Here is a 22933-nt window from a genome sequence, read left to right on the forward strand (position 1 = left end):
TTATTAAAAATTTGTCTTCCTAAAGAAACATCATAACTAAAACTTAAAAAAAATGGATTGATGTGAAATTTAACTTTTTAAAAATCACAGTTAAATCAAAAACCATATTTTAATCTAATAAGTTTTAAATATAATATTTATTATTAAGAATTTGTCTTCCTAAAGAAACATCATAACTAAAACTTAAAAAAAAATGGATTGATGTGAAATTTAACTTTTTAAAAATCACAGTTAAATCATTTTGGTTTGAGTGGATTTTAAAAAAAAATGGATTGATGTGAAATTTAACTTTTTAAAAACCCAAGTTAAATCATTTTGGTTTGAGTGGATTTTTAAAATAATAATAATGAATTAAATCACATTTATAAATAATAATCCATAATAATAACAATAGTGATTTTATTATTAATTACAATTAAATTATAATAAAATTTAATAATTTTTAAAATACTTATTTTTTATAATTTATTAATTTGTTAGATGGTAAGGCGTTTTTTGAAAAAAATTATTCAGACAAACATATTTATACAAGAATGAGAAGGGATATGCTCACTACAAAAATACATTATTTGTTCATATTTATGATTCTCTAACATTTATTGGTTTAAAACTGTGTGGAAAGAGATCGTTCCTATAAAGTTTATCCTCTTCATATGGTTGGTACACACAACAAGATTCTGATGTGGATAATATAACCAAAATTGGCCACCAAGGTTCGGGTTTGTGTCCTCTCTATATAAAGTCCCTGGAATCTGCCTTAGTGTTCGGTATCTTTGCATGTTTGGAGTCATGTCCTGTGGATGTTAAACATCCCGTTTAGAAGCTTCAACACAATGGAACAATGCCTCAGTTGGTGGATCTCGAGATAGGGACAAAATAAGAATATATATATATATATATATATATATATATATATATATATATATATATATATTTCTTTTATGGGAGCTATGGAGCGCTCTGAATCATCGAGTTTTTAATGGTACCCCAGTCAATACCACCCGCACATGCTCCAAGGTTCTAGCTTGGGTTGATAGACAGGTGGGTAAGGCTCAAATGCACCAAAGGAATAAGGTGTGGGTACCTCATACTCAAACACTTTTTCCAGAAGGTATGTTTGATGGGGCTGCATAGGCTGGAAAGTGTGGTTGTGGAGGTTGGATCAGGATTTCTCTTCATTCCTATTACCAACTTTTATGATAGGGTGGCAATAGAACCACACCAGAGCTGAAATTATAGCACTCTGGGGGCTGTTATGGTTTGCCAGATTAAAATGAATTCAACATATTCATATATATGGTGATTCAAAGTCTCTCATAGATGGCGTCCAGGGACTTTAAAATTTTGCTCCACCTCAACTCAAACTCTGGTTGAAATTCCATACTATTTATTTTTACTATATATACCGAGAGGAAAACATGGTGGCAGATAGCCTCTCCGTACAGGGTCTCCACACTCCTCCACGATTCATACACTTTATCTTTACTAAGGAAGGTTTGGGGAGGGAGGAAGGCACGATGCTCCTTAATTGAGTATTTTAGTTATGATTGTTATTTTTATCACGACAATTTTTATGTGGACACTTGCCTATTACTTTTTGTAGTTTAGTGTGATTATAAACTGTATGGGGGAATGTTATAGTCAATTTTTGCCTCTTATGGAGTCTATGGTCTACACTCTCTCCAATTTTTGAAAGGGGATATGAAGATAAAATATGAAGCATGTACCGATTTATATATTTTCATATATAAAATGGGTGTTTTTTTCTTCTGGGAAAAACACAAAAATTAGTAGATTGGCTAATTTTCTCTTTTCTATAAAAGATTCTCCAATTCCTCATTTTCTTCCTTTTTTATCATGGTGAATTGGTAATTCGTTGGAGTAATGTGAACCTATTGGTTGTCTAATGTAGAAGACTACAACTTTTCCAATTTCCTCGTGCAACTAGTGAGTTAGGCCCACACTTATATGGGAAACACATTTATATAGGCAAAATTCACATTATTCCCGCAAAAAATAGAAATACACCCCAGCCCGCCAATGGACGCGAAGACCGGACTTCAAAGGGAATCAACTTGCATCTATAAACCTATCGGGTCCGCTCCAGGCCCAAACCTTATCGCATATCGCATGCAAAAGGAAAGCGATGACGAGTCTTCTGTCCGCGCGATTCGTGATATTGCGTTGCGAAACTAATTGTTGGTCATCCTCCACCGTCCGATTAGAACGCTAGATCCAACGGTTGGTAACGATATTGCATGTCGCATTTCGCCAATCTCCTAGGCCAGGGTTCATGAATTATTGTGATGCAATGCCGAATAAGATTAACCAGTGTAAATAAACTGATCAGATCCGCTGAAGTCCTCCGATCGTACATCGCATATCGTAGCACCTTAAGCCATAGTTCATATCCCCATTAGGTCCAGAATTGGAATACCGCTCATGGCTTGATCTGCGCTTAAATCTGAGTCGTCCATCCTCTGATTTCAATCAATGCGATCTAATCCTCACCATCCATTCGCCTTCACCCATTTCCTTACAATCCTTCAGGCATTTTGGGAAAAGTCTGCGATCTCCATTATAATAAATAATTCACAATCCTCCACTGTCTATTGTGAAACCCAATTGTTCTCGCTTCCGCTGATCCCTCTGTCCATTGAAAAAAAATCCTAATTCTACATGCTTACACACAATTTTAATTAAGAAATTTAAATACTAATCCTGTGAAAGAATTTCCATTAGTCATTCATGTTATTCATGCAAAATTCCACAGTATTTCATAGGTTCACAATCAATGCATTATAGGGCTATTAAAGCACATACAAATACAAATTCTCACACATGGTATCCACAAATCCACACTGGTTTGATATTAAAATATTTACAAGGAAACCAGTCACATTCGACTGATTCAGTTCTTCTCCATAAAATCCATCTACCACTCCTCCTAACTCCTCACTCCTACTCTTATTATCTTCTAACTCTCTAGCCCTAGCTAGCCTCTAGCTAACCTGTCTAACCTCTCGAATTATTCAAAATATTACAATTTATACAAGAATGGATTCATGAACCAATTTAGTTCAGATCCAACAATCTCTTACTTCCTCCTAAAGTATCTCTTCAGCTCCACCTTTATCTCAAACAAATCCTAAATGAAGCTTTTGAATTCCTCAAATCCTCACTCTTCCTAAGATTACTCAACTACCTCTCAAATCTCTACATTCACAATATATTCTTCATTAATCAAGTTTACAATTAAAAATCCCCTCAACTCAACTAAAGTTAGGAAAATAAATAAAATGATTAAGGGAACCCACTGCCTTTCGTAAATGTTAAATAAGACTCACATTTTTGGCGAAAGAGAGTGTATTTGGGTGGAAAAAAATGGCTTGATCGAGCTCCTTGCGCACTAAAATAGAAGCTCGATTGAGGATTAAAAACTAACCCTGATCAAGCTAAAATGCTCAATCGAGCCATAGCACTCAATTGAGCTCTAAGGCTTGATCGAGCTTTAAGTCTCGATTGAGCATTAAGGCTTGATCGATCCATAGGGCTCAATCGAGCCTTATATATATATATATTATATATATATATATATATATATATATACCACTCTCGCAGTCTGCACGCACCATTTGCGCAGACCGCAGGAGCTTGACCAAAAGTTTGACAGTAGCTCGACCGATATTATTGGAGCTCGATTGAGTAATGGAGCATTCAAACAAATCTCCCCAACCACTCCGCAAACATGGCAGAGGCTCAAACGAAGGTAGGTACTCTATTCTTTGTCTTTCTTAGTTGACTTTTTTTGTAAAATGTATAAAAAGAAAAGAAAAAAACCATGTACAAAAACAATGAAACCATACAAAAACTATAGAAACCACAAAAAAAGCTTAGAAAATCACAAAACCAACCAAGAAAAGCATAAAAGATAAATAAAAAATAAAAATAAAAACCTTCAAAACATGGACCAAAACCAACTTAGAAAACCATAAAAATAACCTAAAAAAAAAAAAAACCCTTCAAAACAACCTAGAAAACACTTTGAAACCACAAAAAAAACTATAATTTAGGTTTTAAATTTATTCATATTTTTAGATTTTGAATGGTAAATTTTATTTTATTATTTATTTTATTTTTTTTCTAATTATTTTAAGATTTAAAGTTTTTCTTTAGAATTTTGTGAAATAGATTTTCATTTTTTGTTATTTAAAATGCATTTTAAATTTAATATACCCCAAACAACTCCAAACAGAAAACAACAAAATTGTAACCAATAAATAATTAGAAGCTTGAGATTGACATAATAAATATAGTTGCTTATAATGAACCTCTATTTATAAAATAAGAAAAATTATTTTATTTTATTATTTTAAATTTAAATTAATTTATATTTTAAATATGTTTTTTTTATAATAAATATAATAAGATTCTAGATTAAAATTTTAAACTATAACTTTTGTTTTATATATATATATATATATATATATATATATACATATATATATATAACTAAAAACTATATAACTTCGTGTCATTATATGTAATTGTAACATTTTACACAACATATATAACTATATAACATAACATGTAACTATTATTTAGCTATAACATTGCATAGCTATATATTATTGTTCTATATATAAAATATATAACATAACATAGTTTTACAACTATTTAACATATATATATATATATATATATATATATATATGCGCGCTTTATTAGAACGAATTCTCATGAGCTGTGAAACAGGTCGTTGGGCAGTTCCTAAAACGCCATGGACGGAAAGGATTTGCCATATTTATGAGAATAGGAGCATCGAGGATGAAAACCACTTCCTCTTAGAGTGCCCTGCCTACAACCACATTAGATCTGAGTTTCACAATCTTTGTTACAATACTGACCTTCCTAGCCTTTTACAATGTCAAGATTATAGTGAGCTCGGGAGGCTTCTCTCCAAGCTTTTTGAGCATAGGAATAAAATCTTAAATCAAAATAAATAAGTTGTTTATTTAGGTCCAATAGATCATTGTTTGGTCTTAGCCCACGTTAACCACCTTCATCATCATCATCATATATAATGTAATTATAACATCACAGCCTTATATGTGTGTTGTTAATATTAAATTTTTATATTAATATTTATTTTATCATTTAATAATAATAATAATAATAATAATATTATTATTATTATTATTATTATTATTATTATATTAATATTAAATTTAATAAAGTTTTGTACATTATATTATAATAAGTTTTTTAATAAGATTTGGAATTTTAAAATGTTTAATTTTAGATAATTTAAAAAAAAATTATAAAGACTAGATTGAGTCGTATAGCTCGATCATTAACCACGTAAATGGCTCGAGGGTTTATGAAACTCTTGATCGAGCTATTTAAATTTCAAATTTAGGTGTTCGATCTCTGGTTAACCACTTAAATAGCTCGGAGGGTTTATGAAACCCTTGATGGAGCTATTTAAATTTCAAATTTAGGCGTTGGATCGAGCTTCTTAAGTCCTAAAATCAGCAATTCACCCTTTCAAAATTTCCTGCAACTCTATTTTGTACCTTAGTGGACTTAGGGCTAAATTTGTCCTTAATTGGCGGAATTGATCCAATTGGATTCATGAAGGAATCCTCTATCCAATGGCATATGAGTTTGACATTTTCTAATTCATATGATATTTTTCATCTAATTTCTTTTAAACATATTGTTTGATTTTTTTTTCACTTTTTTAAAGAGGTTAAACAAAAATCAATATTGTAAAATATATACAACTAAAATTTCAAAAAATACCACTATTAGACATCTTCAAAAAAGTACTTTTGATTTTTCAATTTATTTAAATAGTTGAAAAAAAACCTTAAGTGAACACGTGTCTTCAAAATGCAATTGAAATATTACATAATAAAAATATATATTTTTGCATAAAAAAATAAATTTTTAATATGAAAAATTTAGCCTTCTCGATCATGCTTATATATATATATATATATATATATATATATATACACACATTGTAGGTTAAGTTATGCAACTTTAACACACACATCGCTCTTAAGATGTGTGAAAATTTGCAAGGACAAACATTTCATTTAATGGAAAATTGACATATTATATTACACTAAATATTTTTGCAAAAAATATCATTAAAACAACAACCCAATTTTCCACAATTTGTCTATTTATTTCGGATCAAAATCCACAGTGCTTATATGAATTTTGAAGGCTACAACATAAAAGAAGAAAAATTTGAAATTTCATCACCACATTTGATCCAATAGTGTAACTCATTTTCATGATTTCACCGGGGAAAAAAATAATTTTTTTTTATAAAAAAATTGTTAAATTTTATAAAATAAAATGATAGAAATTAAAATATTTTTAAATTTAAAAATATTAAATAACCTTTGAATAAAATTTATTATTGATTTGATGAATACATTGTTCACCTCCCTCTTTGGTTTTACTCAGATATTTTTGTCTTTTTATTAAATTACATAGCTAAAATTTACAATCCCTTTTGTTACTGGATTTAATAAAAAAACCAAACAAACCAAATATATCTAATAATTATATTATACTTTTACTTAGCATGAAGGTATGAGATAGTTTGTTTCTGTTTTTGGGTTTGATTTGCAAAGACCCTGGAGGCCATTCCAACCGGGGATTAAAATGCAGAGATGGTAAATGCAATGGGAATCTATCTATCTGTTAAGTTCTGTGATCCGTCGATCAGAGGGCCAAAAAAGTGGAATTATTAAATGAGGATTCAAAATTTGGTCAGAGGTGAAATTTTTAACCTAAATTACATCTGTGTTTGAAAAAGTCAGTGTTTCTTGAGCAGAGGGGGATTCTGGGATTTTTTTTTTTTATCATATACCAAGATGTTTTAATTTGAATTTTGGTATAAACATTGGTGAGGAGTTGGATCAAAGCCGTGCTTAAAAAAATAAATATTTCTCTCTTTTTTTAATTGTATTTCACTGAACTTGGTTTGGCTGGATGCTCAGGCTTAATCTAATTTAACCTAGCCTAGTGACCATATAAAAAAATTTAACCGAACAAATTAATTAAATGAATGAAATGACTCCAACACCAACAAAGAAACAAATTAAATAAAAATTTAACCGAACAAATTAATTAAATAAATGAAATGACTCCCAACACCAACAAAGAAACAAATTAAATAAATAAATGAAGTGACTCGTCGATTTTAAATCTTGAGATGCGATGGGATGGACCGAGGGACAGGTTGACGGACACCCATTTTATTGCTTTCAGTTTGCAGATCTTTTTTCAATATTTGTTTTAAAACAAATTATAATATTTGTTTTAAATTGATTTATTAAATTTGTGAATTTTTTCAATTATAATATAAAATTTTAATATTTGTTTTAAATTAATTTATTAAATTTGTGAATAGAATGATTATGTGTTTGTTTGTTTGTTTTTGTTTTTTTTGGTTTTTTTTTTTTTTTTTAATTTAAATTTTTGTGATCCATAATAATTATCATAATAGTTTTTGGAAGAAATTAGATAAAAAGATTTTCATTCGCGCTTTTCGAGTCAGCGAGTGTCGTTCATCTTTAGGGTAAGATGAGGAATCTGATCTAGGCATTTAGATGAATAGATGTAGCCAGCTGCTAACTAGCCATTAAGGATAACAACTAGTTTGACTTAGGGTAGGAAATAGAAAAGGTTGATGACCAAAAAGAAAGGGAAATAATTAAAACCTTTATTATTATTATTTTTTGGATAAATTAATGATGTAAAAAATTATAATTTAGAAAAATAATAACCTTTATAACTAAATTAATTATATATATTAAGAATAATTATGTTTTAAAATTGTTTTTGTTTAGTTAAGAATTTGTCTTTTTTGAATATAAAGAAATAGGTAAATGGTTCAACACTGAGGTAGATAGTAGTAGCGAAAGCTTACTTTTTAGATAGTAGTAGTGAAAGCTTACTTTTATGGACCATCACCTAAAATAGGTTTTTTTAAATAACAATAATCAATCAATGTGCATTTAGGAATGGTAGTGAATGATAACCATCTCATTGTTTATTTGACAACTAAATTATAATATGTTTTCCCATTGTATAAAAAAAATATAATAATATAATTATTTTTTAAGAATGCTAAATAAAAAAGTTAAATTGCTATGGAAATAAAATGTGATTTCATGTATATGATTAAAGTTAGATATTATTAAAAAGTATATAATGTAATCAAAGTCACTTTATCAGCATTAAAGGGATTTTTTTTATATTATATTATTTAAATTAAAATTATTTTTTGATTGGGAATAAAATTTAAAATTATTATTTATTAATTATATTATATTATATTATATTATATATATATATCTATCTATCTATCTATCTATATATCTATATATATATATATATATATATATATATATAGTTATAGTTATAGTTTATTTATTATATGTTTTGAAGGTTCTTTTTTATATATTTGTTGGTTTAATTTGTCTAGAATCTAGGAGAGATGAGCTAGAATTACAAATTTGAGTTGTGAACTCTTCACACTCAGAGTGCTCCAAGGGATTTTCAAGGTGTTGAATCCATATATGTAGTCAAAATCGATTTTAAGCAACAAAGATCAAGATTTGACCAAAAAATATTGGGCTCATTTTGACCAAAAACTTTTAATATATACTCAAAACGAAAAAATATGTTACTAATCTTATTTGTGATAAAAGTTAAATGTTATCTCTTTAAAAACTATTAATAATTATCTTATATGATGATAATTAATTAAATTGAAAAGTAAAAAAGGCATAACTATTTTTAAAATAAATCTCAATCTTCTGTTGTGACTATAATTAAAAGTATAAAGTGAATATTACATAGAGTTAAATTCATATTCAGTGGATATTCCATAGATTTAAATCCTACAATCTACATATTAATTATTGATAATTAAATCAAAATTGTGAAAACCCTTCCCAAATGGCGATGAGAAGCATGAATGGGCAAGGTGTTTGGCAACAAGCTCGTCACCTAAAATGGGGTGGTGTGGCCTACGCTCCCCCCCCCGCTAACATGCACATGCATGTGAATGGTTTTACCACATATGGAGTTGGTTGTTGCTATATTCGATATGGATTTTGCTACCAATAAATTGAGGTGAAGGGCTAACATTGGTGAATTATTCCCATCTCCGGTGCAGGCAGGATTGTGGATGGAGACTCAAAATGTTGATTTTCTATTGAGAGGCCATTAACCCATAGTTCTAGTGAATTTCCTCAGCTCAACCTTGGTTTTGGCTCAAATTGAAGCTATATGTGGCGCTTTAGTAGCAGTGTTCCATTTCCAAGAATTCATGGGATTGGGCTTCCTGAGGTGGAGTCTCCAGGAAGCGAATAGAGCTAGGTTTCTAGGAGCATGGAAAAACTTATGCTTGCTAGTGGGTTTCTTTGGATTGTTCCTGTTTCCTTTGTTGTTGAAATTGCATTCTCAACACTCCGCCTCAGTTTGATCCTTGGGCCTAGTCAAGAAGCTCTCTTGGTGGTACTCTTAGTGTTCACTGTCTCAATTCCCCTTACTTTTGGAAGATTAATTGTTGGTTTTTTCTTGCTTAGATGTGTTGTTGTTGTTACATTATATGGCCAAGAAGGGTGGAATGAATTTTATATCCTGAGGTCTTGTCTGGTTATTTTTCTCCTTCCCACTAGCTCCATTTATTTCCTTCTTACTATCTACAGATCCGATGAGCTCCAGTATTGCAAAAAGAGTGTTGAAACTCCTAAGGCTACCAACTTTACTTTATCAACTTGGGCTTTAGTACAAACTTAGAGGTGGCAGTGTTAAATACACGGTAGATGCATTATTCTCCCTTTAGGAGCGGACCCGAGAAGAGAATGCTCAAGAGGTTCCAGAGATAGAGAACCAGTGTTTGCCAAAAGACCAAGTCCAGAGAAGGGATTGGTGAGGTAAGTGACAACAGGGAGGACTTGTTGTCGCAGAGGCTTAGTGCAGCTCATAGTGAGTGAGAAGCTCATAGAGATAATGAGGAAATGACTATTGATAGAGGTGGCAGTGTTGAATAGAGGTCCCTTCATATGTAGATTAGAATTAAACCAATATTCATTCATCAATCATCACACATTAATTCAAATAAGCAAATCTGAAACAAAACAAGTAAACAAATCTAAAGCAACTAGTTCATGAAAATTAAGCTAGTTTAATAATGAAGTGTACTTAGCTTGGAGTGGGGGTCCTCCACCCTTGCCTTGCACACTTGAGGCTGCTATCAAATGCTAAAGCTTCAAGCACTCATCCACACTAATGAACAACAAAATGAAAGTAGAACAAGTTCTTCTAATTAATCTCCAATATTCAAATGTCTCAACATAAAGTTATATAAGAATTACATACATAAACCTTCAAAGTTTTGGCTTAAATAGAAGATCATGAAACAAACTGATCTAAAGTCTCTCTAACAACTATATCTATTCATATCCATCTATCCAAATCCAATCCATTCAATCCATTACTAAAAATTTGGACAATCCCACGAAATCATAAAACTGCCCTATTTCCTAGGGATTTTCTGGACGACTAGTCATGTTTGACTAGCCTTGACCGGGCCTGATTTAGCTTGTTTTGACCAAACCATTTGGAATTGGTTCAGTCTTAGTTCCCAAGATTTCCGTTCATGTATCTAGCTCGAGCCCAAGTGTCCTGCAAATATGTCATCCACATAGCCATTACGGGAATTCCTGATTATGTCCAAAAATACTCTTAAGACCCAATTTTTGCAAAAATATCTAAAAATTGAAAAACATAATTTATTTGCTTGAATATGCATAATAAGGTCAAAATAAGGTGCATATGGATGGTATATGGTGGAAAATTATGGAAATTATGTGGATTTTAATAAGCAAAATTTGATTAAAAAACGAGGGCCAACAGCGGCTACATGCCTCTGAACTGTGTTACAATGAGGCTCGAAGGCCTATTTATTATTGAGAAACAACGGAAAACCCTAAACATAAAAAAAACTAACTCTAGGAGATGAAGCGCCAAAACTATGGGCCTCGTTTGGGTAAATTGGTACATCAACTTCCCGGGGTCGTAACGTTGGCATACGATCTTCGTTTGACATGCACAATACCTTATTACAAATATCTATTCGAAGACTACAATTTTCGACTAGCCAACAATGGTCCATGACCCTTGTTAGCCCCAATTTCCCAAAAAACATCGTTTAGGTCCTCAAAACGGCTCTGGAAGTTCAGTACCCAGAAAATTGCCAAAAATAGTAAATTGTGCTACAATTAAGGAAACTGAAAAACTGAAAGAGACATTGGTGGGGGTCCAAGTGGAATAAGAGGGTGGCCACCAACATCCACTTGGATCATTCCTCCCCCTTAGAAAGCAATGGTCCCCATTGCATTGAGTGCCTCAATGAGATGGGGAAACTTCCCTGAACTTGGTCCCTGGTGAGCCACTTGCATTGGTGTAGGCGTTGGCCAGCTTTGATAGTCTGATATGGTTGGATCTTCTACTGGTGAGTGTTCTTGACCTTTGTGTCCATAATCCGATCATTTTTGGCTTGTTCCATGGAGTCTGGGTTTAACTCTGTTGGTGCGAGTTATTCTGTAATGTCTGATGTGTCCAACAATGGTGGGAAGTATGGTCGAAGGCGGTCCACATTGAATACTGGGTGCAGGAAAAGGAATGGGGGAATGTTGAGCTCAAAAGCATTGTCTCCCATAGGCTTGGTAATGGTGTAAGGACCATATCAAAGTGGTCTGAGATTCCGATGGGCTTCAATAAGGCATTCTTTCTGTAAATGCAACCAAACTTTGTCACCGACCTAAAACTTGTGTGGCACATGATGTTGGTCATGTCTTTGCTTGCACTTGGCATTTTCCACAGTGGAGCAGCGATATATTGGCCCGTTGGGTAGAGGTGCTCTGGGAGTCAGATCAACAAATGCTTGACCTGAGAGTGCAACGGTACCCCTATGGGTGAGGAGAATATGTCCTTGTATTCTTTCATGACTGTATCCACCTGCTTTTGTTGCGTGGAGGAACCCTTCCCAGGGGCCATGGATGTGGCTACATTCTTCCCCTTACTTTGAGAGTGAACCAGAAAGAAAATAAATCTCCTAGTTCGAGAGGTGATTCTACTGCATTGCTTAGTAGGGATCAAAGAGGTGGCAGTAGGTGGGGCTACCTCCAGTATCCTGTATAATGTATTACCCAAAGAAATAATAACAGAGCGAGGTCTAGACTCATATACAACATGTCGCTTCCACAAGTATGGTTGTCCTAATAATACATCATAAACGTCAAGAGGAGAAACATAACACAATACCTCATCTGTGAAGGGCTTGATGTTGTAGGGAAGGCAACATTAATGGCTGACTCGGAGATCTTGTCCTTGGTGAAGCCACCTGATACTGTACGGTTGCGGGTGTGTTGTAGTCAGTAGGCCCAACCGCTTCATGACCTATACTGAAATGGGGTCCTTTTGGCTCCCACTGTCAAAAATGAATTGTAGCAGCGAACCCTTCACCCACATCTGTGAGTGGAAGAGATGCTCCCCCTCCTTTGGATCTTTGGGCTCATTCTTTTCGATCTTGGTGGTGGAAATAGTGGCGCTGGGCTCCGCATCAATAACCTGCTTCCCTTTGTCATTCCTCTTGTCAGGTTTTGACTCAGAGTTGGAACATGCATCTGAGTCTGAAGCCTTCAACTCAACCACGAATGACTGCTTGGCCCGACACTCACTTGTGTTGTGAGTGGGGCTCTTATGAAACTCACACCACTTTCCTGTGTCCTTCTTTGACTTCGTGGTGTTGTTTTTTTCTTGCGACTTCAATGAGTTGTCTTGGGTCACCTTGCCTTGTCTTTGTCCTTTTTTCTATGGTTTGGGGACATCTTTCCTGTTATAACTCTAATACCACTTGTTATAGATCTGACCCAGAAATATATGAAAATAGAGATAAACCCATAAATAACAAGATAGAAATAGATAGAAATGATTATTTATTAATCAAACCCTTAAGGTAGGGAAACACCATACAATCACTCCTTAAGGAAGGAGAACACTCCACAAGCCATATGCCTGTTCATACAATATTCCTTGACATCTCTCAATGGGGAGTCTCTAGCCTCTATATAGGTCTCATACATACAATACCATGGGTCATTACCATGGTTCCCTCAATACCATCTATCTAATACCATGGGCCCATTACATTATTACTAACTACTTGTGGTCCCTTACATGATACGGGTTAACCACCTTATTTATTACTATGGCCCATCCCATTATTACATTATTCCCTTGGGTACCTCCCTTTGTACCCCATATTATCCCCCCTAGGTATACTACATTTTCCTTGCTTTGGATTTGCAAAGCCAAAGTCTCGCTTCTTTTGTTTGAACTTATGCTCAATCTTGACAACATATCGGTACGACGTGCTGAGCGAGGAGATATCTAGGAACTCCATCTCATCTTGGATGTAACTATGTAGGCAATCGTGGTATTTGAGTACCAAATGTCGCTCGGAATCCTTGATACCCAACTTCATGCGAAGGGTATGAAAAACATTGGTAAACTCTGACACGTCCTAGTCTCTTCCCTGCTACAGTGTGGTCCACTTTCTGTATTTATCCTCATAGCTCTCAACAGGGTAGTATTTCTCCTTGATGGCGTGTCAATTCAAATTCCAAGTGGGTGCGGTTGAAAATAGTGAGGGTGTACTTTCGTCTTTGTTCTCATAGTAGGTTTCCCACCAGTCCTTGACACGGGGGGCGTTTTGAGAAGTGCAAAAGTAATATTTTCCCTATTGGAAAAATCATGAACAGAAAAGTATCCTTCTAGCAGATTTAACCATTTATCTACGACGTCTGCATCTATCTGACCCTCAAATATAGGGATTTCAAAGTTAACTTGCACCTTAAAGGGTGTGGTGCTTCCATAGTAGCTGCTGGAAGGAGATGCATCGCCCTTGGGTAGTCGCTGAAGGATTTGGGAAAATTTGTCCATCATCGCCTTCCTTTGCCGCTCGAGGGATTCTTCGAGCAAGATTTTGAAAGGATCTCTTTCCCCCTTGTCTTTCTTCTCTTCTGCCACGGGAGGCCATCAAGATTTGCGAAGCTAGTCTTGGAAAGGTTCGACTAGTTTGAGCCCTAACTCCTTATATCCCGACCTCATTGGGAACATGCAAAGAAAAACAGAGAAAGAGAAGACTGCTCTGATACCATTGATCCGAACTTAAACAAGAACATAATAAATTACAGATATAACCATAAATACAGAGATTCAGTAGAAATAATACTTCATTTCATTAATATCAAATACTGAAATATGAATATAAACATAAATGGAAATAGACTAGCTTGGGCGATGGTATCTTATCTCTTAGAAGAGATGTTGTGGCGACATGCTTCTAAACTATGTTACAATGAGGCTCGAAAGCCTATTTATTCTTAAGAAACAATGGAAAACCCTAAACATCCAAAAACCTAACCCTAGTTGATGAAACGCCAAAACTATGGGCCCTGTTTGGGTAAATTGGTACATCAACTTCCCAGGGTTGTAACTTTGGCATATGAACTTCATTTGACGCGCACAATACCTCGTTAGAAAGATCTATCTGAGGACTAAAAATTCCAATAGGCCAACTCTAGTTGAAGCTCCTTTTTGGCCTTGGTTTTCCCAAAATATTTTGTTTAGGGCCTCCAAACGGCTTTAGAATTTTAGGACCCGAAAAAGTGCCAAAAATAGTAAATTGTGCTACAATTAAGGAAACTGAAAAACTGAAAGAGATAGTGGTGGGGGTCCAAGTGGAATAGGAAGGTGGCCACCAACATCCACCTAGATTATTTGGAGAGTAAAAATGGAGATATGAAGTGTTAGAATGGTGTATGACAACTGGGACAATGTGGGGAAGGTGATCTTCACCCTTGGCCAAGCCCAGTACTTCAAGAAGGTTGGATTTGGCTAAGTTGGCTTACTCACAGTGACCTGAAAATAGACGTTTAGAACATGGGTTGGCATGCATCGATAGAAGGGGCAGAGGATCTAAATGGAGCTGGTGGAAAGGATCCTTGCTTGTAGATCAATAATCCTGGGATAACACTTGCACTTATTACTTTTCATTTGCAAATTGTTTCATGTCAATATGGAAAAGATGAATTGAATTTGGAAAAGCCAATCTAACTACTTCTAAGAACTTGATTTATGAACTGAAATATCTTCTAAGCTACAACAATCAGGAGAAGCAAAATAACAAGTTTAACTCTTTCCAAGAAATCATAAACAACTATCTAACTAATGCTAAAACTTGATTTATTCAATTGAAAAGAAATCAAACTTTGTTTTTGGGTTGTGAGAGTGGGGTCCTCTAATCATGATCCCATGAGGGAGACAAGATAGGGGTCACTATCATAATATTTTTGATGTGTTTTACTCTATTGCACTGCAATAACTAATTTATCCTCGAAGCTAATGGAAGCATGACTAAACAAACAAATTAATCAATCTTTTAAGCTAAAAGAGACATGAATAAATTGCAGCAACTAATCAACATTCTAACCTAAGAATATAGATATAAGAGAGGAACTTCTACTGCTAGGGTTGAGCCCTAACCTAAGAGCTTCAACCCTTTGATTCAACTCAGTGTTGGATAAAAACGAAACTTCTCATTATCATTCAAAAAGTGGCAAATACATCATAATAGTAGCAATCAAATGTGCTTTAGCTTAATGGCCTCTTGGCTACAATAAAACTTTGAATCCTAATGAGTCCCTTAGCTGGTTTATTTATACAAAAATAGAGTTACCAACAACTCCCTAGAAAATAGGGATATTTGCCTCCCTACCTCAAGAATAGGTGAATCTAACTCTTACTTGACTTGCATTAGCTCAGTTGCCAATGAACTCGGCCTTCTTGGCTGCCAATGACACCGAATTGATGAGATAGAGTGGGGGATCTTCTATTGATTTGAGGAATTAAAGAGGTTAACCATCTCCTAGAATCTCTCTTGCTTGTCTACTCCGAGTTCCTGCACTCAAATCATCTCAAAAGAGCTCCAATTCTTTCATTTAACACACATTAGGCCACAGTGCATAGTAATACAACTTTACTCCTCACACTAAGCATAATATAACAAAATTTGTAGATAAATGTGAGAAAAAATAATTTAATAAGCTAGAGGATGGCATTGTGACCCATATAATATACCTATTGATGAGCCTCATCATCACCCCCCTACTAAAACTGTTGCTCATCCTCTAAGCAACCTAGTCATCTATGTCCATGTCCTTCATGGCCCTGGTGGCCTCTCTGACATCCCAAGATTTTGTAGATGGTGTCTCTTCCTGAGGATAGAAACCTGCATTCTTCTCTATTTCTTCCCATTGCTTCCTTTCCTCTTCTTCCTTCCTTCCCTCCTGTAAACCCAACAAAAAAGGTGGACTGAGTTTAAGTCCAATCCAGTTGATCTTCAGTCTTTGCATTGCCTTCTTGTACAGAGGTGTTCTATCCAATGCATTTCTCAATCTCTCAGGAGAGTGATACTCTCGGATTTGAAGACTGTGTGGTAGGGTATTCCATCTCTTCTGACATGCTCGTTGGCTCTCTGATCTGTTGTTGAATGTTAGTTTTTTGTGCTAATTTCAACTTCAGAATTAAAAACTATTGCTTATCATTTGCTTCAGGTGCATAGGTTTCCTTTATGGTGTTTGTGAATCAACAGGTAAATTTTGTCAAGTTTTATGTCAAATTCATGAGAAAAATAGCGTGTAAGTAAAAAGATAGTTACCGATCAAATGAGAAAATGACCTAGTATCCGTTTTTTTGAGGTAGCAAAAAATCACTCGATTTTGAAAAATGGTGATTCAGAATACACCTTTTTTTTATCATATTTTTGCCACTTTAAATTTTTTTATGTATCAAATATGAACATTTTTTTTAAATGTTAATGATTTTCATGCTGATTTTGAAAAGTGTTGATGAACATCAACACATTTTTTTAGAGGGCTTATTTTTGACACTTTAAATTTTTCTATGTATCAAGTGTGAACATTTTTTTTTGTGATTTTCATCTTGATTTTGAAAAGCGCTGATGAGCATCAACCCTTTTTTGTTTAGAGGGCTTAGTTTTTACACTTTAAATTTCTAATGAATCAAGTGTGGATAAATTTTTTTTAAATGTTGTTGATTTTCATGTTAGTAAAAAAAAAAAAAAAAAAAAAACCATAAAAATGTAAAAAGAAAAAACCAAAATTAACTCGTAAAAAAATAAAAAAAAATTGAATAACAAATTAAAGGAAAAAAAACAAAAAGTAAGTAAAAAATATAAAAAAATAAATAAAAAAATGATTTAAAAAAAAAAAAAAACAAATTAAACCCAAAAAAAATAAAATCTGAAAACATTTTATTTTATTTTATTTTTAAAGTTAAAAAAACAAATAAAAATATAAACCTCATTAGAAGAAAAACTTAAAATAATTACCCCACACACATATATATATATATATATATATATATATATATATATATATATATATATTAATTAATTAATTAATTTATTTTTTAATTTTTATTTTAGATTAAAATTATAAAAATAAAGAAATAACATAAAAGAAAATAACCAAAATAAAAAAAAATAAATTATAAAAATTCAAAACAATAAAAAAAAATAATTAAACTATAAAAATTAAAAAAATGAAAATGAAAATTAAAAAATATTTAAATTTAAAAGTTAAAAAATAAAATATTAAAAAAACAATTAAAAAAATATAAAAAAACAATTAAAAAACATTAAAAAATATTTAAAAAAACAAATAAAAAAATATTAAAAAACAATTAAAAAAAATATTAAGAAAAAACAATTAAAAAAAAATAACCCCCCCTCCCCACTCGCTCCCCCTCCCCTCCGCTCACCCCAGCCTCCCTCCTCCCCTCTCCCCTTCCCCTCCTCACCTCCCCAACCGACCCCCTCTCTCCCCTCCGGCTCTCCCTTCTCCCTCCCCCTATCTCCCCCGCCCCCTGACACCTTCCCTCCTCTCCCTTCCCCTCTCGCCCCTCTATCACCCCCTCCCCTCCCCGCCTAGCGGGGGGGGGCTGAGCGCAACCTCACCCCCCCCCCCCCCCCCCCCCCCCCCACTCGGGCCCCAGTGAACGGCCAACAAGTCACAGGTTGATTCCCGGAATCTGCCTACGACCTCTTGGCCGCTGGCTAGGGGTCCAAGGAGGGCCAAGTGGGGAGGGGAGATGGGAGGGAGTGGAAGATGGAAGAGCCAGGGGGGAGGGGGAGAGGAGAGGGGAGAAGGTGGGGTGGGGAGAGTAGGAGGGGGAGGGGATAGGAGTTGCGCTGGGGGGTAGGGCGAGCGAGGGAGTGGGGAGAGAGAGGGAGGCGGTGGGGTGTGGTGGTTTTTTTTTTTATTAACATATATTTTTTAATTGTTGTTTTTTTATTTTTTATTTGTTTTTTAATTGTTTTGTTTCTTTTTTAATTTTAATTTTAATTTTTTTAGTTGTTTTGAATTTTTTTTATTTTTATCTTTTATTCTTTTTTTTTTATTTATAATTTATAATTTATATTTATATTTATATTTATATTTATGTTTTTATTTTTTTTAATTTAAATATTTTTTACTTATTTTTATAATTTTAAATTCTATAATATATATATATATAATTTACAAAATTTTAATTTTAATTTTTTTTAATTGTTTTGTTATTTTATTTTATTTTTAATTTTAATTTTTTTTTTGGTAATTATTTAACCCTTTTTTTAAATGATGGTTTTATTTTTTACTTTTTATTTTTAACTTTAAAAAGTGTTTTTTTTTTTTTAGTTTTTAATTATACATATTTTTTAACCTTCTGTTTTTTTTTTTGGTTTTTTATTTAAATTTAAATTTTTAAAAGTTAATTCTTTGTTTTGTTTTTTTTTAATATATATTTTATTATATTTAATTTTTTGTTTTTCATGAATTGTCTCCCTGCTACCCCTGGCCAGTTGGGCCTTAGGGTGGCCGAGAATTTTTTTTTTTCAAGTTTTTAATTTTTTTTAATGTTGTATTTTATTTTTGTAATTTCTTTTAATATATATATATATATCTTTTTTATTTTATTTAACTTTTCTTTTTGTTTTGTTTTTTTTTTTTTCTGAATTTTACGTGGTATGGTTAATTTTTTTTTACATTTTATAGTTTTTTGATGTCATTACTATATATTTTTTATATTTGCTTTTTTTGTCATGTTTTTTATGTTTTATTACTTGTTATTATTATTATCTTTTTCAATATTTGAATTTTTTGTTTTCTTATGTATCTTTTTTATATATATATACAAGAGACATACATAAGAAAACTACATATATATATATATATATATATATATATATAGGGTCCGTGTTGATGTTTGTCTAGCAACCTGATCTCATAATGTGCAATTTGTTAGTTGATTTTAAAGTTTTCGTTATAATGAATCGAGTCTACCTCACAATGTGTTCATTTCATGGCTGGTCTTTAAGTTTTCATTACAATGAGTTGAACTCACCTACACTGCGTTTCAATTTGATAGTTGATTTTTAATTTTTTTTTTGCAATGTATCTAGTTGTCTTAGGCTAAGATTTTAAAATTGCCATACATTTAGCATCTAAAAAAAATTACTCTTGGTATAACAACTCTTTCATTCAGGTCTTCATTTTTAAAGTTTTTTTAGTCATAAATTTTTTCCATAATGTCATGCTTGAAATATATTGAAAACTTAAGATTGTTTTGTAGTCATAATCTTTGGTTTCAATTCCATGGTTGAAAAGTTGTTAAGATTTTAATGTTTTTCTAAGTCTTGATATTTTATGTTTAATGTTATGGTTGAAAACAGTTATAACTATTTTTTCTTAGCACCATGCTTGAAAATTGTTGGAATTTTAAGGTTTTTCAATGAAGTGATATTTTAAATTTAATGTCATGCTTAAAAATCGTTGAAATTTTAAAGCTTTTCAAAGATGTGATATTTTATCGTTAATGTCATGCTTGAAAATCGTTGAAAATTTAATGTTTTTCAGAGTCATGATATTTTAATTTTAATGTCATTATTAAAAAATGTTGAAAATGCACATTGGAAAAAAAGACGTTATTCCAACATCAACAATTTTTTATTTCAAGGTGTTTTTTGCACCAAACAAAATAGCGTTTATTGTTTTTTTACTATTATTTTAAAAAAAATGAAAATTTACTCTGAAAAATTGGTGATGCAGAATCAACACTTTTTATTTTTGGGTTGTTTTTTCATGTTTTTTTGGGCTTGAGTACCCATTCTGAGGTAGTAGTTCTCGTTTGATCGGTAACTATGTTTAAAGAGCTGAACAACAACAAACAAATGTACAACAAACCATCAAAATGAACACTTAACACAATGTTTTGATGAAGGAGTTCACCTCTCTTGGGGTCCATCTCCTTAGTCCAACTTCCATGGCTTGGGCCTTTATATTAGCTCAAAATGGAAAATAAATGTTTTTTACAATTTTCTACTGCTCTAGAAACCTGCTTCAATGTGCTCAGAACATCAAAATCATCTAAGAATGACTTTTCCTGAGCCCAATTTGGTAAAAAATTGCAAACGTTATGGCCAAAATAGTTTCCCCTAGGAAAACTCCACTAAAACTAGAGAACTCCAGTTAATCACAACAAAAATGGAGGAATTTCAGAATTTGTCAGACCGCCAAAAGTACGCCAACTTAACTGCATAATTAATTTAGATATCATTTTTGGGATTCAACTACGTTATGTAAGTCATTCATGTAATGACCATTTCCATGAGAGGTAGTCGTAACTAACTAAATTCTCATGATTTTTGAATAATTCACTTAGCACTCATTGCATCGAGTGATGCTCACAGGGGTGAAGAAGTGGGATTGAAACTAGTGAAATGAATCACATAGCGTCAATCATCACTTCCAGGGTTTGCACCTGGTAGTAACCAGGACTTCCCAGGAGGTCACCCATCCTAGAGTGCCTCTGGCTCAAGCGTGCTTAACTATGGAGTTTTCCCCACAATCAAGCCCACTTAGCTTGCTACCCCATTTGCAAAACCTTAGCAAGTATTGTGCCTCATGAACCATTCAAGAAGAGATCCCTTCACTCTTTTTGAATTTAAGTATTAGGGGGTTTATGCAGTGCATTATATTAAATATCATTTTTGGGATTCAACTGCGTTAAGTAAGTCATTCACGTATGACCATTTCCATGAGAGGTAGTCGTAACTGACTAATTTCTTATGATTTTTGAATAATTCACTTAGCACTCATTGCATTGGGTGATAATGAAGTGAATTATTCAAAAATCATGAGAAATTTGTCAGTTACGACTACCTCTCATGGAAATGGTCATATGTGAATGACTTACTTGACACAATTGAATCCCAAAAATGATATCTAATATAATGCACTACGTAAACCCCCTAATACGTAAATTCAAAAAGAGTGAAGGGATCTCTTCTTGAATGGTTCATGAGGCACAATACTTGCTAAGGTTTTGCAAATGGGGTAGTGAGCTAAGTGGGCTTGATTGTGGGGAAAACTCCATAATTAAGCACGCTTGAGCCAGAGGAAATCTGGGATGGGTGACCCCCAGGGAAGTCCTGGTTACCGGGTGCAAGCCATGGAAGTGATGATTGACACTATGTGATTCATTTCAGTAGTTTCAATCCCACTTCTTCATCCCTGTGAGCATCACCCGATGCAATGAGTGCTAAGTGAATTATTCAAAAATCATGAGAAATTAGTGAGTTACGACTACCTCTCATGGAAATGGTCATACGTGAATGACTTACTTAAACGCAGTTGAATCCCAAAATGATATCTAATATAATGCACTGCGTAAACCCCCTAATGCGTAATTAATTATCTGATAAACACAATTTAATTAATTGTTAACCCCACTTAGCGTTAATCACGCACAGTTATGTTAACCTCTAGCCTTCGATTATGCAGTAGTGTGGTCACATGCCGAGGTTATTGTTAACAATTATGGTTTAGTTGGCCGTCGATTCTTTGGTAGTTGTCACTTGGGAGGGGGCTGGCCCTCTCCTCCCCCAACTGCCAAGTGTTAAAACTTTAAATATGTATTGCAACCATTACATGTTAAGTAACACGTTGGTGGCATGGTGGTAAGACTACGGATTTGTGCAGGTGAGGTCGCGGGTTTGACTCCACTTACTTTCCAATAATTTTGCCACTGCGCGCCAATAGATGTGAAACCTTTGGGGAGGGACACGTGATGGCCTCCATGCTTGCCACATGTCTCTTCTTCATTGGTCCTTCTCCAACCAATAAGAAACCGCCAACTCATCACAATGTAGACCAACCAGATTATACCACATGGAGAGACACCATTCGCCACTGACCAACCCTTTGACCTGCACAGTCACCTGCCACGTTAATAGTACAAATTGTTGACTGTGTAGTGACTGTATTATTTTCTGCAAAATTCTTCTGTTTGGCAAAGTGGATAGAACGCAATATCTTCCTCATATGAACTTCGTTTTGAGTGAAACGAGTTGTGTTGGGGTCATATCACCGAGATAGACGCGGTAATTCAAGTTTTGAGATATTCTGAGCACTTTTATTTTTGATCTAAATATTGATCACCTAATCATTCCTCCCCACTAGACGCTTTTTGGAAACCAAAAGATACTATGAATTGTTCAACAGGTGAGGGTACAGCTCCCTCACCTTCTCGATCTGCATCCATTTGGCCTTAGAAGGATTTTTTCCCTTGAGTCCCACTCGAAGGTATTCAACATTCCCTCTCTTCGAAGTTCTGGTTCTTCTGTCAAGTATGAGATCTTGTTGAAGTTCATCAAGATATTTTGGCGAGAAATCATCTATTGATGGCAGTTGAACATGCTCTCCTTGAT

Source organism: Pinus tabuliformis, chromosome 9 (assembly GCF_031772625.1).
Source record: "Pinus tabuliformis cultivar Carrire ecotype Pingquan chromosome 9, CPIR1, whole genome shotgun sequence".
Classification (NCBI taxonomy): domain Eukaryota; kingdom Viridiplantae; phylum Streptophyta; class Pinopsida; order Pinales; family Pinaceae; genus Pinus; species Pinus tabuliformis.